The sequence below is a fragment of the Sphaerodactylus townsendi genome, linkage group LG08 (assembly GCF_021028975.2).
Source record: "Sphaerodactylus townsendi isolate TG3544 linkage group LG08, MPM_Stown_v2.3, whole genome shotgun sequence".
In the NCBI taxonomy this organism is placed as follows: Eukaryota; Metazoa; Chordata; class Lepidosauria; order Squamata; family Sphaerodactylidae; genus Sphaerodactylus; species Sphaerodactylus townsendi.
Genome location: NC_059432.1, coordinates 14,184,062 through 14,198,636, shown reverse-complemented (window position 1 = coordinate 14,198,636; position 14,575 = coordinate 14,184,062).

Below are 14,575 nucleotides of genomic sequence, written 5' to 3'. Positions count from 1 at the left end.
GTTGACAGAGAGAAATTTTTCTCTCTTTCTCACAATACTAGAACCAGGGGGCATTCACTGAAAATGCTGGGGGGAAGAATTAGAACTAATAAAAGGAAACACTTCTTCACACAACGTGTGATTGGTGTTTGGAATATGCTGCCACAGGAGGTGGTGATGGCCACTAACCTGGATAGCTTTAAAAGGGGCTTGGACAGATTTATGGAGGAGAAGTCGATTTATGGCTACCAATCTTGATCCTCCGTGATCTCAGATTGCAAATGCCTTAACAGACCAGGTGCTCGGGAGCAACAGCCGCAGAAGGCCATTGCTTTCACATCCTACATGTGAGCTCCCAAAGGCACCTGGTGGGCCACTGCGAGTAGCAGAGAGCTGGACTAGATGGACTCTGGTCTGATCCAGCTGGCTTGTTCTTATGTTCTTATGTTCTTATGATTGCTTTATAAAGGAGAATATCATGGAGAGAAACCTTTGCTCTGTCTTTTCTTTGGCCTTCCAAATTGTCTTCCTGTGGGACAGTGAAAATGAAGTAAACTTTTGAGGACCAATTGGTAGAAGGTACCAGGAGAGGGAAATGCAAAATATTGCCCTCTGTTCATCGGCTGATGGAAAAGCTGCTCCATTGTACTAGTTGCTCATTCCCAAATGGAACATACCTCAATAGTGCTGATTCCAATGTTACTTGAGAAATCACTCCCATATGGCAGCAGGCAATTCTTTATTGGACTCGTCATGAATTAGCCCAATAATTAACCCATGCTAAACATCCCTAATGTCAGAGCCCACTGTGTGTAGTGCTATCTCAGGGAATTGGCTTTAGTGACTTTCACGGGCAAAAAGTCTGTAAGTCTGGTGGTGCAGTGTTGTATTTTACATTTTGCCAGGATTTTAATGTTAGACTATATTTTGCATTGAGTTATTGATTTTTAACTATTTTAAATGTCGTTAGCTGCCCTGAGCTAGACTTTGGTCAGGAAAAAGCAGGGAAAAAAATCAAATAAACAAATAAATGATACCTTGAGCCTGTGGTGACGAACCTATGGCACTGCAGATGTTCAAGGACTACAATTCCCATCAGCCCTTGCCAGCTTGGCCAATTGTAGTTCATGAACATCTGGAGTGCCATAGGTTTGCCACCACTGTTTAAGCCATGGCTGTGATTATCTGATACATTCTTTCATTTTTTCTGTTAATATTCAGACAAACAAATATGAAGTGGGCATTTAGAACCGCCTGATTCCTTGCCTATCCTATGCTGTGTTGCATTTGAAAATCTTAATTTCCTCAAAACTGACCATGTATCCTTCTCCCTTTTTTTGGTTGTAAATATTATCACTGCCCACTGATTTCCACTAAACTTTAAGAGATTTGTTAAGAGACTGACACAAAATAACCAGGAGGACAGGAAAATCCAGTTAAGAGCAGCTGTGGCGTAGTGGCTAAGAGTAGGTGCACTCTGATCTGGAGGAACCGGGTTTGATTCCCAGCTCTGCTGCCTGAGCTGTGGAGGCTGATCCGGGGAATTCAGATTAGCCTATGCACTCCCACACATGCCAGCTGGGTGACCTTGGGCTAGTCACAGCTTTCCGGAGCTCTCTCAGCCCCACTTACCTCACAGGGTGTTTGTTGTGAGGGGGGAAGGGCAAGGAGATTGTAAGCCCCTTTGAGTCTCCTATAGGAGAGAAAGGGGGGATATAAATCCAAACTCTTCTTCTTCTTCTTCTTAACTGCTCCATAGGTAGGAAACCTCTTAATCAGATCACTTGGTTGTAGATTACCTTGCATCGTGCTTAATCCAGCCTTCGGTATGGATTTGTCTGCCACACTTTTACCAACTGCTACCTACTTGGCAAGCTCAATTATTCTGAATTTGTTTGTGGGTTAACCTATTACATGGGGGGGGGGGCGTTCCATGGTCACAGCTGATTTACAGCGACCACATAGAGTTTTCAAGGCAAAAGATGTTCAGAGTTTGCCATTGCCTGCCTCTGCATCATGCCCCTGGTATTCCTTGGAGGTCTCCCATCCAAATACTTTCTAGGGTTCAGGTTGAGAGTCTGTAACAGGCTCGGGATCACCCAGCAAATTTTCATGGCAGAGTGGGAATTCGGACCTCAATTTCCCAGGTCTTAGTTTGACACCTTAATTGGACACCATGCTGGCTTTCTGACCCATACATACATCTTTATTTTGAAAGTTGTGATGTAGTGTCTTTTTGTGAGGGATTAGGGGGACATTACTAAATTATTCTTGTTCTGAATACACATGCATGCCCTTATTGTACAGGGCACCACCACCACAAAAATTACTGTGGCTAGAAAAAAAGTGTGTGAAGAGGAGCAACACCACCACATCAAAAGTTAGTTCGACTTCAGATTAACTGGGGTCCCACACAGAGGTGGGATCCAGCAGGTTCTCACAGGTTCCTGAGAGTAGGTTACTAATTACTTGTGTGTGCCGAGAGGGGGTTACTAATTGGTGATTCTGCCACGTGATTTTTGCCTTAGTTACGCCCCTCCTCTCAGCAGTAGCGCGCAGAACTTGAAGCAGTCTAGCAGGAGGTGCACTGGCGTGCGTGGCAGCCTGTGCCTGCGTGCATTCATTTCCCACCCAAGGACTGGTGCAGCGGCTGTTTCCTTGCCACAGCCCTGCCCAGGAATGTCCCGCTCCTGGAATGCCCGGCCACACTCCCGTCGTGCCCTGCCCAGCCCCATTGGTGCTACACCACAGTTTGAATCCCACCACCATGGGAACCTGTTACTAAAATTTTTTGGTCCCACCACTGGTCCCACAATAAAGGCCTCTGTCTGTGACATACATGAATATCTTACAGGTAGAAACACAGCCAATATCCTTAACTAAAAGGCATAAAGATAGACATGTCTCTATCCTGTCTTAGGGTCACCATCTGGGGAATGCAAATTCTGGCAGCTCAAGTTACTGACTATAAACAACCACTTGTATGTACATATGATCAGAATATCAGTTTGGGTATATAGGTAAGTATGTACCTATGGAAATATAAGGGCCAGGGCACCAAGGTTGGACTAAGTTGATGGCATCAGTTGGACTTAATCTGTACTCTGCCCACAGCATAATTTATATCACACCATTGTTCATTCCAGGAAACAGAAATGGAAATCCTTCACTGCTGGGCCACCATACGAAGGCATCTGAGTTATGATGAGTGAATGTAATGAACAGCAGCACCAGCGCTGTGTGGTTTCCCATGGCTTGTTTTCGTAAACAAGCCAATTACATCATTCGGTCTTAATGGAAGTCTCGTCTTTCTACTTTTATTGTCTCCTAAAAAGGTAACTGGCGGTGGGTGGTGGTGTGGTGCGCTGGCCCAGAGCGTCCATTCCAAATACATTTGTCAATAAAATTAAAAGAGTAATTACTGAAAAGCGAAGCTGTGATATTTTATTGATGAAAGAATCTGCAGGAAGGCAGAGGGGGCAAGGAGAACCGAGGACAGCATGGCTATTTATGTGGGAAGAAGTTTTCTCATTTCATAAATCTCCATCCCATAGGAACCAGGCAGTATAATCCCAGTTTCTAAAATGCTTGAACTGAGCGGTGCCGTCTGCTTGCCGTGTGACTCCACAGGGACAGGTATTAAGCTTGGGTGATTCCACTGATGAGTTATAGTGCTCTCAAGAGAATCAAGACAGGTTATGCTCTAGAAGTCAGTGCTGAAAATCCTCATTTCGATGTGATGAGCAAACTTCTGTTTTTACTCATAATCTGTGTACCTCAATTGCACAAACCTTAGGAAACATGGGCCCTTTCCACACAAATCACCTAAAACATTTCTAAAACATTTCCAGTCTTTTCTTTACAACCACGTTATGTCCAGACTCACCCCCTTGAAACGATTCATGGCCGCCATTACCCGATTTCCTCCCTTTTTTGAGTTCTGCGTTGAATCGATGCTTCAACGCTGAGATCCTCTATTCCTTGTATATTCAATGCTTCAAAGATTGCCCCCCCCAAATTAAAAAAAACATAAACAGGTGAGGAGGTATGGAGGGAGCTTAGAAAATGACACCTAGGTGTAAGTGGAGCAGCAGTGGCATAGGATGTTAAGAGCTCGTGTATCTAATCTGGAGGAACCGGGTTTGATTCCCAACTCTGCTGCCTGAGCTGTGGAGGCTTATCTGGGGAATTCAGATTAGCCTGTACACTCCCACACACGCCAGCTGGGTGACCTTGGGCTAGTCACAGCTTCTCGGAGCTCTCTCAGCTCCACCTACCTCACAGGTGTTGTGAGGGGGGAAGAGCAAGGAAATTGTAAGCCCCTTTGAGTCTCCTGCAGGAGAGAAAGGGGAATATAAATCCAAACTCCTCCTCCTCCTCCTCCTCCTCCTCCTCCTCCTCCTCCTCCTCCTCCTCCTCCTCCTCCTCCTCTTCTTCTTCTTCTTCTTCTTCTTCTTCTTCTTCTTCTTCTTCTTCTTCTTCTTCTTCTTCTTCTTTTTCTAAGTTCAGGGAAGCAGAGAAGTGTGGGAAACATAGTCAATAGATCAAACAACAACTGAAAACATTTTCAAAACATCTCAGCCAAAGAATCATTTAAAAAGTGGATTCATTTAAAATGTGAGACTGCAAGTAAAATGTTTGGGGGTAAAAACAATGCAGAACTCCATGGAGGAAACGCTCTATTTCCTGCCTCCAAATGTTTTAAAAGGTTTGAGCAGAATGGGCCATACTCTGGTATTTGCCAGAAGCCCGGGAAGTCAAGGTCTTTGACTGGATCTCAACATCACGGCAGCCGTGGCTAAATTGGGTGAGCTCATCGAATTGGAAGAGACCATGCAGGCCATCTAGTCCAACACCCTGCTTAGTGCAGGATCCTGACAAATGATCATCCAGCTGCTACTTGAAGACTGCTAGTGAGAGGGAGCTCCCTACCTCCAGCTTACAACCCAATTCTCAGGGACAGAGCAAATTCCCAGTTGCAATCTGTGAAAAAAGAAAAGGAAACAAGAGTGTTGGCTTATTGACAGAAGGTATTAGATCAGTGATGGTGAACTTTTTAGAGACTGAGTGTCAGGGGCGGAGTGAGGGGAAACTGCACCTGGGGCACACATGCTCCCTGTGCCCCTGCCACGCCCCCACCTTGTCCTGGAATGCCCTTGGAATGTCCCAAAACACCCCCGTCCCGCCCCCAGAACACCCTCGCCACACCCCTGCAGGGGCGCGCGCCCAGTGCATCGTGCACCCTTTGCCCCCTTGGCACTATGCCACTGCCAAGTGCCCAAACTGGGGTGACAGCTCACGTGCCCAGAAAGAGGGCTCTAAGTGCCACCTCTGGCACCCGTGCCATAGGTTCGCCACCACTGTATTAGATGATTCACAGGTGATGTAGTGATGGAGCTAGCATCCATCTGGAACGACCAGGTCTAAATCCCTACTTTGTCACAAAGCTCACTGGGTTAGTAATTGGCCCTTCCCACAGTAGCCTTTTAAAACATTTTGAGGCAGGAAATAAAATATTTCCTCCAGGGACTGCTGTGCTTTTCCTATCTTTGGCCCCTTCCGCACACGCAAAATAATGTGTTTTCAAACCACTTTGACAACTGTTTGCAAGTGAAATTTGCTATTCCGCACAGCTTCAAAGAGCACTGAAAGCAGTTTGAAAGTGCATTATTCTGCATGTGCGGAATGAGCCTTTGGTTCTGAAAACATGTTACTTTCAGCCTCAAAATGTTTTCAGTGAATCCCCTTTAAAAAAAAAGATTCTTTAAACTGAAACATTTTAAAACTGGCTTCATCGCTAGGTGAGGATCACTTTCAGATGTTTTCCGTGCCTCTCTGCTTTCCCTGAACTTTCTCCTTTGCACTATTTTTTTCAGCACTCTCTGGTCCTCCTCACCTGTTTATTTGCTCATTTCTGTTTTTAAAAATTTTGCAGGTTTAATCTTGAAGGCATTGATCATAGGAGGTAATTGAAAATCACAGCACAGAGCTGTGACTCGTTGAAGCAGAATTCATCCAAATGAACTGAAAAATAGGGAGAAATCATGTAATCACAGCCATGAATTGTTTTGAGGGAGGGAGTGCAGACATAAATTGTGGTAAAGTGGGGGGAATCAATTTTTTTCCAAATATTGTCAGTGATTTGTGCAGAAAAAGCCAATTTTAAGAACATAAGAACAAGCCTGCTGGATCAGATCAGAGTCCATCTAGTCCAGCACTCTGCTACTCGCAGTGGCCCACCAGGTGCCTTTGAGAGCTCACATGCAGGATGTGAAAGCAATGGCCTTCTGATGGTGTTGCTCCCGAGCTAAGGCATTTGCAATCTCAAATCAAGGAGGGTCAAGATTGGTAGCCAGAGATCGACTTCTCCTCCATAAATCTGTCCAAGCCCCTTTTAAAGCTATCCAGGTTAGTGGCCATCACCACCTCCTGTGGCAACATATTTTCTCTCAGCCTATCCTTTATTACCAGATTGTTGTGAAGTTGAAACAGGGAAAGAGGTCTGAATATGCTACAAACCCCAAGCTCCTTGGAGGAAGGAGGAGAGATTCATTAGACTAGACAAAAGACAAACTTGGCAGTTCCACAGAGGTGACAACAGATGACGAAGAAAGGAATTTACCAAACACCCTTCAGGCATTTCACTGGGCATTTTTGCTTTCTTTCAAAATTTTGCCTAAGGAAACCTCAGCAAGTCAACATGAAGTAATCTGAAACAGACTAGTGACATAAGAAATCTGAAAACAGAACCGGAATTTGGTTTTTGATTTGTGGGCAGTATGTGAAAAAAACCAGTTAGAAACTATATTTTGTCTAGTTTGAACAAGTTAAATTATTCCTCAGTGAAAGTGTACTTTCTTGTGTTTCTTTTTGTCCAAATTTATAGAAATTTTCTCAATTTTTTTATTTATGAAGAGAGTTTGAAATGTATTTCACTTTCTCACTGGTGGTTTCTCTCATTAGTTTTCAAATATTTATTTAATGAGCTGTTTTTTGGACAATGGTTCAGAGATCAAAACATATATGTGTGTATGAGCATATATATAATTGAGTTTTTTTACTTTGCATTTGATGAAGTGTTTAAAACTCTGATTAAATCAATCAATCAATCTAGGGTTGGGTAGCTCCCTTTTCCTGTTGTTTTTAAAAGTCACCCTTTCCCACAGTTTAAAAGTCACTCCTCTTTAATTCTGGTTCAGCCAAGAGAATTTTTTTTCCTTAAATTAATCAAAGAATTCTCCTGACCTTGATGGTCCAGGCTAGCCTGACCTTATCAGAACTCAGAAGGAGGGATAACCTTGGTTAATACTTGGATAGAAGAAATGTCAGTGTTGCGACGTACAGGAAATCAAGAGCAAAGCACCTTTGTTAGTTTCTTGTTTTGAAAGCCCTATGCGATTGGCTGTGACTTGACTGCACTTTAGACACACAATTACTGAGCTAAAACATGTGCAATTGCCATGGACTTCAGTTCCTTCAATTCACTTATATACAGAGGTGGGATCCAGCAGGTTCTCACCAGTTCCCGAGAGTGGGTTACTAAAAATTTGTGTGTGCCGAGAGGGGGTTACTAATTGGGTCCGCTTTTCCGTTAGAAATTCCACTAGGTCCAAAATCATAAAGTCCTGTTGTTTCCTATGTGGCTGGTTAGCGAAGGTAGAAAACGGGATAATTCTCCCTGTTGGGCTGTTTTAAAAACATGTTTTAGAAATATGGTAAAGTTCCTTGTTGAAGGAAAGTATCCTTTTGATTTCTAGAAACAAAATTAAGTATTTGAAAGTATGAAGTATTTGACAGGCAGTCAATTAGAGGAGAAGTAGTTGTTTCTGTTGACAGTAGACGATAGGACTTGCTACATTGAGTTTAAATTATGGGCAGAAAGATACCAGCTGGAAATTAGGAACTTTTTTTTTACAGTAAGAGTTTTTTACAGTAACAGAGAAATGATTAATGCCCCGCCCCCGGAATGCCCGGCCACGCCCCCGTCGTGCCCCACCAAGTCCCATTGGGCGCTACGCCACTCTTTGAATCCCACCACCATGGGAATCTGTTACTAACATTTTTGGATCCCACCACTGCTTATATATTGTTCTCCTCGTTTGCCAAAGTGAACATATCTATCAAGAGAACACTTCACAAGAGCAATCTGGATAAGATTCAATGGTGGGATTCAGCTGGTTTGCACCAGTTTGGGCAAATGGGTTGCTAAAAGCAGCCGGCTGCTCTGAGGTGCTACAAGCCCTGTCCTTCCCTCTCTTGGGGGAGAGGATGCAAGGGGGGTTTCAGAGCCCCAGAGATGCTGCTCTGAGGTGCTAAAAATCCCATCCTTCCCTCTCCCAGAGGAGGGGGAGCAAAGGGGCTTTCAGAGCCCCGGAACAACTGGGCATGAACAGGCCTCCCCCGAAGTCTGTACCACCAGCCCAGAGGCATGTGGCCCAATTGGTGGCCGGCCGGCCTCCGCGGGGGCCTCTGGAGGTTGCAGCCCAGCTGGAGCCCACCCAGGCCTCCCGACCACTGCCTTAGCCCAGGAAGGCCACCCCGACAGGCCTTGCTGCCGGCCCAAGTATATACATTGCTGGAATTGGCAGGACCAGCTGGATACAGCTACCGGTATGTTCTTTCAGGCTGAAAAGATGCTCAGGATTGGAGACTGCAGAGCAAACATCCTGGGACAACCTTCAGCAAACGGAGGCAAGGAGAATCCCTTCCCCAGCTCACAAAAAGTCCGGCTCAAGCGGAGGGCGAAACTTACCAGGGAGCAAAACAGTCAGGCAGGAAAAATAAGACACCTGCTGAGCTCTGCATTCCACACACCCAGGCAGGGCACATCACACCTTGAGAAAAAAAGGGGTTTTCAAAAATGACACCTTGAGCTAAAATGAGGCATCCTGAGATGTCTTGAGAAGAAAATGGTGAGGAGTGACTTCCCAGGATACCTGTTTTGTGTCCCCAGGACATCTTATTTAGGCTGTGCAGAATGGACCAAAGTCATGCAGCTATCCACCCATTCATCTTCTGGAGACCCCAGGGAACAAGCTTATTGGCTGGAAAAGTTAAGGGAGGGAAGGGTGATTCACTTAACTTAGGCTCATTCCGCACATGCAGAATAATGCACTTTCAAACGGCTTTCAGTACTCTTTGAAGCTGTGCAGAATGGCAAAATCCACTTGCAAACAGTTGTGAAAGTGGTTTGAAAACGCATTATTTTGCGTATGCAGAAGGGGCCCTAGGTATAGATGGATTTCTCACTTTTTTAATGGAAGGAAATGACTCAATAACAGACATGCAGTTTCCTTAATATGGAATCAGACCTTTGATCCATCAAGGATGGTATTGTCTACTCTGAATATCTCTCCTGAAGGGTTCACCATGAATTGGCAAACAAAAAAAAACCTATCTGATTATTTTAACTGCAGTTACCAAGGATTGAATCAGAAACCTGCTGCATGCCAAGTAAATGCTCTACCACTAAGCCATGGCCCCTTCTCACTAATGCTCAATGGTGATTTCTTCTGACTGGTCTTTACTTCATTCAGCTCTCATGGTTCATGCGTTTTCCCTCATCTTATGATTCTTAGAATAGAAACGGTAGATTAAAAAATATAGCTACATGTATAACATAATGATCAAAGCAGCACATGCAACAATAGCTTTAGGCTGGAAAGAAAAGAAAAAAATAGACAATCCAGAAATGGTTGGAATATATCTGGGAACAAGCGACACTGGACATTTTCGAAATAATAAAAAAAATAAACTGTGGCAAGATAAACAGAGCGAAATTTTGATGATATGGACAATATAGGCGGACTGGATGAAAGAAGCTGGAGTCAATGAGGAGATATGGGAGGAGAGATGACAAAGAATGAACTCACTGCTGTTTGTTTGATAAAACTATGAAGAAAATACAGGAGGGAAGGGAAAAAGGGGAAAATGTATTGTTTGAAAACGAATGAAGAAGAGATCCTTAGAATAGAGATGTTAAAAGACTGGCTTGTCAAAGTCAATCATTTCATACTTGCATTTCCTTTAAGCCCCTAGATCCTGACTGAGAATGCTTTATTAAATCAACTGAGCAAGGGCAACGTTTTAATTTTCCAACCAGAAGATTCATTAGGAAATTTCCCCCTCGCCTCCCAATCAATTGTCAGTTCTGGATTCAGTTCGTCGGAGTTACAGAGCTGCAAGTGAGCAAGAACTGTAGAAAAATGCATAAATACAGATGTTGGTACTTATTCTTTTAACAGCATAGCCTTATTTAGACCTTTAGTCCATCAAAACCATCTTTCCCCTGCGAGCCAAACCGAAAGAAAATCAGAGTCAAACCTTGAAGTCCATCTTCCAACGCTCTTTTACTTCATTTGAGAGCAATGAATAGCAAAGCCTTTGAACTTATGTATATTCTCTTTCATGTAAGGTTTTGCTGTAGGTTTAAAAAGGAATACAAATCTTCCTTTTTAAATAATAAATTTCCTTGCCTTCAACCCTCACGCATGGAAAAGGCAATAGGGCATCTGGTTCGTTTAACCGGTAGCCAAAAATGGGGGTCTAAAGGTTCTTTTGGCTTTCTCTTGGAGTGAAGTCATGAGACGTTACAAAACGGTTGTTTACAGAGACCTGGCAGCTGTCTTAGCTGCATTTATTCTCTGGGTTGGTCTAAGACCCAGAAGACTCGAATTCAAAACCCCATTCTAGCATGGCAGCTTCCTGGAGGTGAACCTTCTCTCCCAGTCACCTCCTCAACCTAAAAGGTAACTCATGGGGGTTTTATTCAGTGAAATGGAAGCCAAGTGGCACTAGGCCTAATTAGAGAGTCCTGGGTGGGGATGTGGGGAGATGCTTCCGGAAATGGCATGACAGCATTCCCTCTGAATACCCAGAAGTGATGTCCGACCGCTCTGTGAACTGCCGGAAACATTATGATAAAACCATAGAGTTTTCAGCAATTCCTAGAGTGGGTAGATGTCTCTTCCTGGGTTTCCTAGGAAATAACCTCACGTCGGCCCAGTGGCATTTATTTTTTAGTTATTTTTCTCCTGCCGCTGCACCGAGACCTGACAAATGCTGGATCTCATTTCCTCAAATGTTACAAAATGGGGAAGGAGAGTGAGCCATTTTTGGCTGTGATTAAGATGAGAAGCACAATTTAGATAGCAAAATAAATAAATAATAAATAAGTCACCTGCCCGCTTAAATAATTGAAGCTTTGGAGGGCCTCCACTGGCTGCTCAAGTATGAATTAGCTCTTTCAAATTGCACTCTGCTTTGGCTGGAAACCACTTGGGAAAGAAGGTGGCAAAGGAGGCTGGGGGGCGTACAGAGGAGGTTAGGAGCTCATGTACTCAATGCCTGGAGGAACCGCGTTTTGATTTCCAGCTCTGCTGCCTGAGCTTAATGGAGGCTTATCTAGAGGGAATTCAGATTAGCCTGTAGCGTACACTCCCACACACACCAGCTGGAGTGACCTTGGGCTAGTCACAGCTTCTTGGGGCTGCCTCTCATGCTCCCCCACCTACCTCACAGAGTGTTGTTTATTGTAATTAAGGGGGAAGGATGCAAAGAGATTGTCCAGCCCCTTTGAGTCTCCTGCAGGAGAGGAAAGGGGGGATAGAATCCAAACACCTGCTCCTCGGGGGGGGGGGGGGCAGTAGCAGTGTGTGGAGAGCTTTTTGGTTTCTTCCTTTTGGTCAATCCAGAGTCAGGAAGTGGAAGGATTGCCCCAATTATTTTGATAGAATTTAAGGTAACTATTACAAATCTAATAATTCAGTCAGAACAACAAGAAGTCTGGCAAGAAATGGAGGATGAAAATCAGACAGCAGCCAATATCTTCTTTTAAAGCATGAAAACCACAAAATAACCACGTTCTGGACAATATTGTTACAGACTGGCAGCCCAGTAGGGACGAGCAAATGACTGATTTTGCCTCCTTTTTTTTAGTATGTGCATATATTTTTGTCAACAATTCCAGCTTTATTCTTTGCTGTTGCTTTTATGGGTTCATTTATTATTTAGCATTAATGCAAAATGGTTTTGAGGCCTTTCTATACAGAGGAATTTATGTATTACACTGTAAGTCCTTATCTCCCACATAATATACAGGTAATGTAACTTTCATCTGACACCGAAATAAAACTGAAAAAAAAAAAGGCATGTAAAATGATGGCGGAAAAAATGGAATGAGTGAAACAAGAGAAAATTACGAATGAAAGCGAAGAATCACGGATTCAGATTTGAAGCGAGAGAAAAGTTAATGACGCCCGAAGAGGATTTGGGAGTCTAAACAGCAGAGATGAGAACTTCAAAATGGTACAGTAGCTTAGAGATATATCAGAGTAAAGAAAGTGATATACGCTTAGTCACACACAGGGGTATATATGCTTGTACACAACAGGCCATGATCTTTTCATTCCCCCACTGTGAAAAAGTCGGGTTGTCAACCTCGTAGTGAAACACGAATAAGATACAGGGGTACCCAAAATACCAACTCAGGACCATTTAATTTTCTATAAGCTTCTGAATAGGACAAAGGGTAGTCCACAAGTTCAGCAAAGGTCATGCATGGAAGTCCACAAGGAACCAGTTCAGCAAGGTCCACAAACAGGGCTGTTATCCAGAAGTCAGAAGTTCAGAGCAGGGCAGCCATCAACGTGAGCTGTTGTTGTCTGCAAAGACATGATGCAGCAACCAGCCCTTTTTTATCCATGTGGGACCTGATTGCCATGCCTTCAGGGAAGCTGTGGAATCTGTGAGCACTTAGGGTTGGTCAGCTAAAAAAATTCGGTAAAATTCGGATTTCCGGGTATTTTGGGGGGCATAGCCAAAATGATTTGTATGCCCGAATCCGAATCATCTTAGCCGATTCGGATATGCCTGAAAATTCGGGTAAATCCGAAAAATTGAGTCCGTTTTGTTATTTTTTTTGAATTTTTGGTGTTTTACTTAACGTTTTGGCCTGCAGGGGTGCAATTTTTAAAGCTAGCAGGTTAATTCACTATATACTTTCAGGATATCATCCTGGAGACTGTCTGATGATTCTCCCCAAAGTTTGGTGCAGTTTGTGGTTCAGGAGGGGCTAAAGTTATTGACCCCTCAAAGGGTGCCCCATTGTTTCCAATGGAAGCTAACGGGAAATGGGGGGCTACACATTTGAAGGCTGTCCATAACTTTTGGACCCCCTGAACCAACAAACTTCACCAAATCAGAGAGTATTATAGGGACAGTACCTGTAGTACACCCTGCAATTTTGGTGACAGTAAAGCTCTAAAGAGCTTCACCCCTCATAGTCGCCAAAGAATTTTGCCCAGATTCTGTGCTCTTATGGTGGCTGGCTGGCTCCATGTTGCAGTTACAATGAGAAATTTCTGTGCAGGAGGGCTGTGGAGTGCACATTTCTCATGGTAAACCCACAAGCTTTCAAGGTGTCTTCAGGAGAGTCTCTTCATGCCACCATCCAGGTTTGGTGACCGTTGGCTTCAAGGGGTTCAATGTTATGGGTAGGGTCCATCTCCGCACATGCCCCCAGGGCAAAGTTCCTCAAGCCTGGATGAGTGTGGCCATCCAAAATTTCTCCTGAAGATACCAGACGATTTGTGACTGTACCTTTGATAAAATGTACCCCACAACTCCCTCCACCCACAGTCCCCATTGACAACAATGCAGAAGTCACTACAGAAAAAAAGAATCTTGAGCAAATTTTAGAGGTATGACTGCAGGGAGCGCATTTTTTAGACATATATCAGCGCCAAAATATCAAGAAGGGTATCATCAGGGAGACTGTCCTGATGACACCTCTCTAAGCTTGGTGCAGTTTGGTTTAGGGGGGCCAAAGTTATGGACTACTCAAAATGAGTATACACCATCTCTGCCAGCTCTCATTGGAAACAATGGGGATAGAGGCCCCCTTTCGAGGGTCCTTAACTTTGGCCCCCTGAACCAAACTGCAATTCAAACTTGGGGTAAAAATCATCAGGGACAGTCTCCTGATGATACTCCCTGAAATTTAGTGCCACCAAACTTTTAAAGATTCAGTTTTCATGTTTCACCGCTTCCTGCACATGAAGCCTGCTGGAGTGAGTGAGCGGTGAAAACACCCGCTAAACTCAGACATTTTAAAGCTCAGTGACACATCAGAACTTTTAGAGGTATCATCAGGAGACTGTCCTGATGTGATACCCCCAAAGTTGAATTACAGTTTGGTTCGAGAATTAGAGTTATGGACTCTCAAAGGTGTAGCCCCCCATCTCCTATCAGCTCCCATTGGAAACAATGGGGGATAGTTGCACCCTTTTGAGAGTCCATACTCTGAACAAAACTGCACCTGGGAAACTTGGTAGGGCAACGTCAGGACAATCACCATGATGATATCCTGAGTTAATTTGAGTTCCATTCGATACATCTGGAAATGTGTCCCCTGCAGGCACCCCAGAAATTTGCCCAAGATTCTTCTTTGTTCCCTGCAGTGAGCTTACTAATTCCTGTTTCTAATATAAGACATCCCAAAAAATAAGACATAGTAGAGGTTTTGGAAGTGTAGAAATATAAGGCATCCCACAAAGAGAAGTAAGACATAGCAAAGTTTTTTGTTTAGAAGCGTACC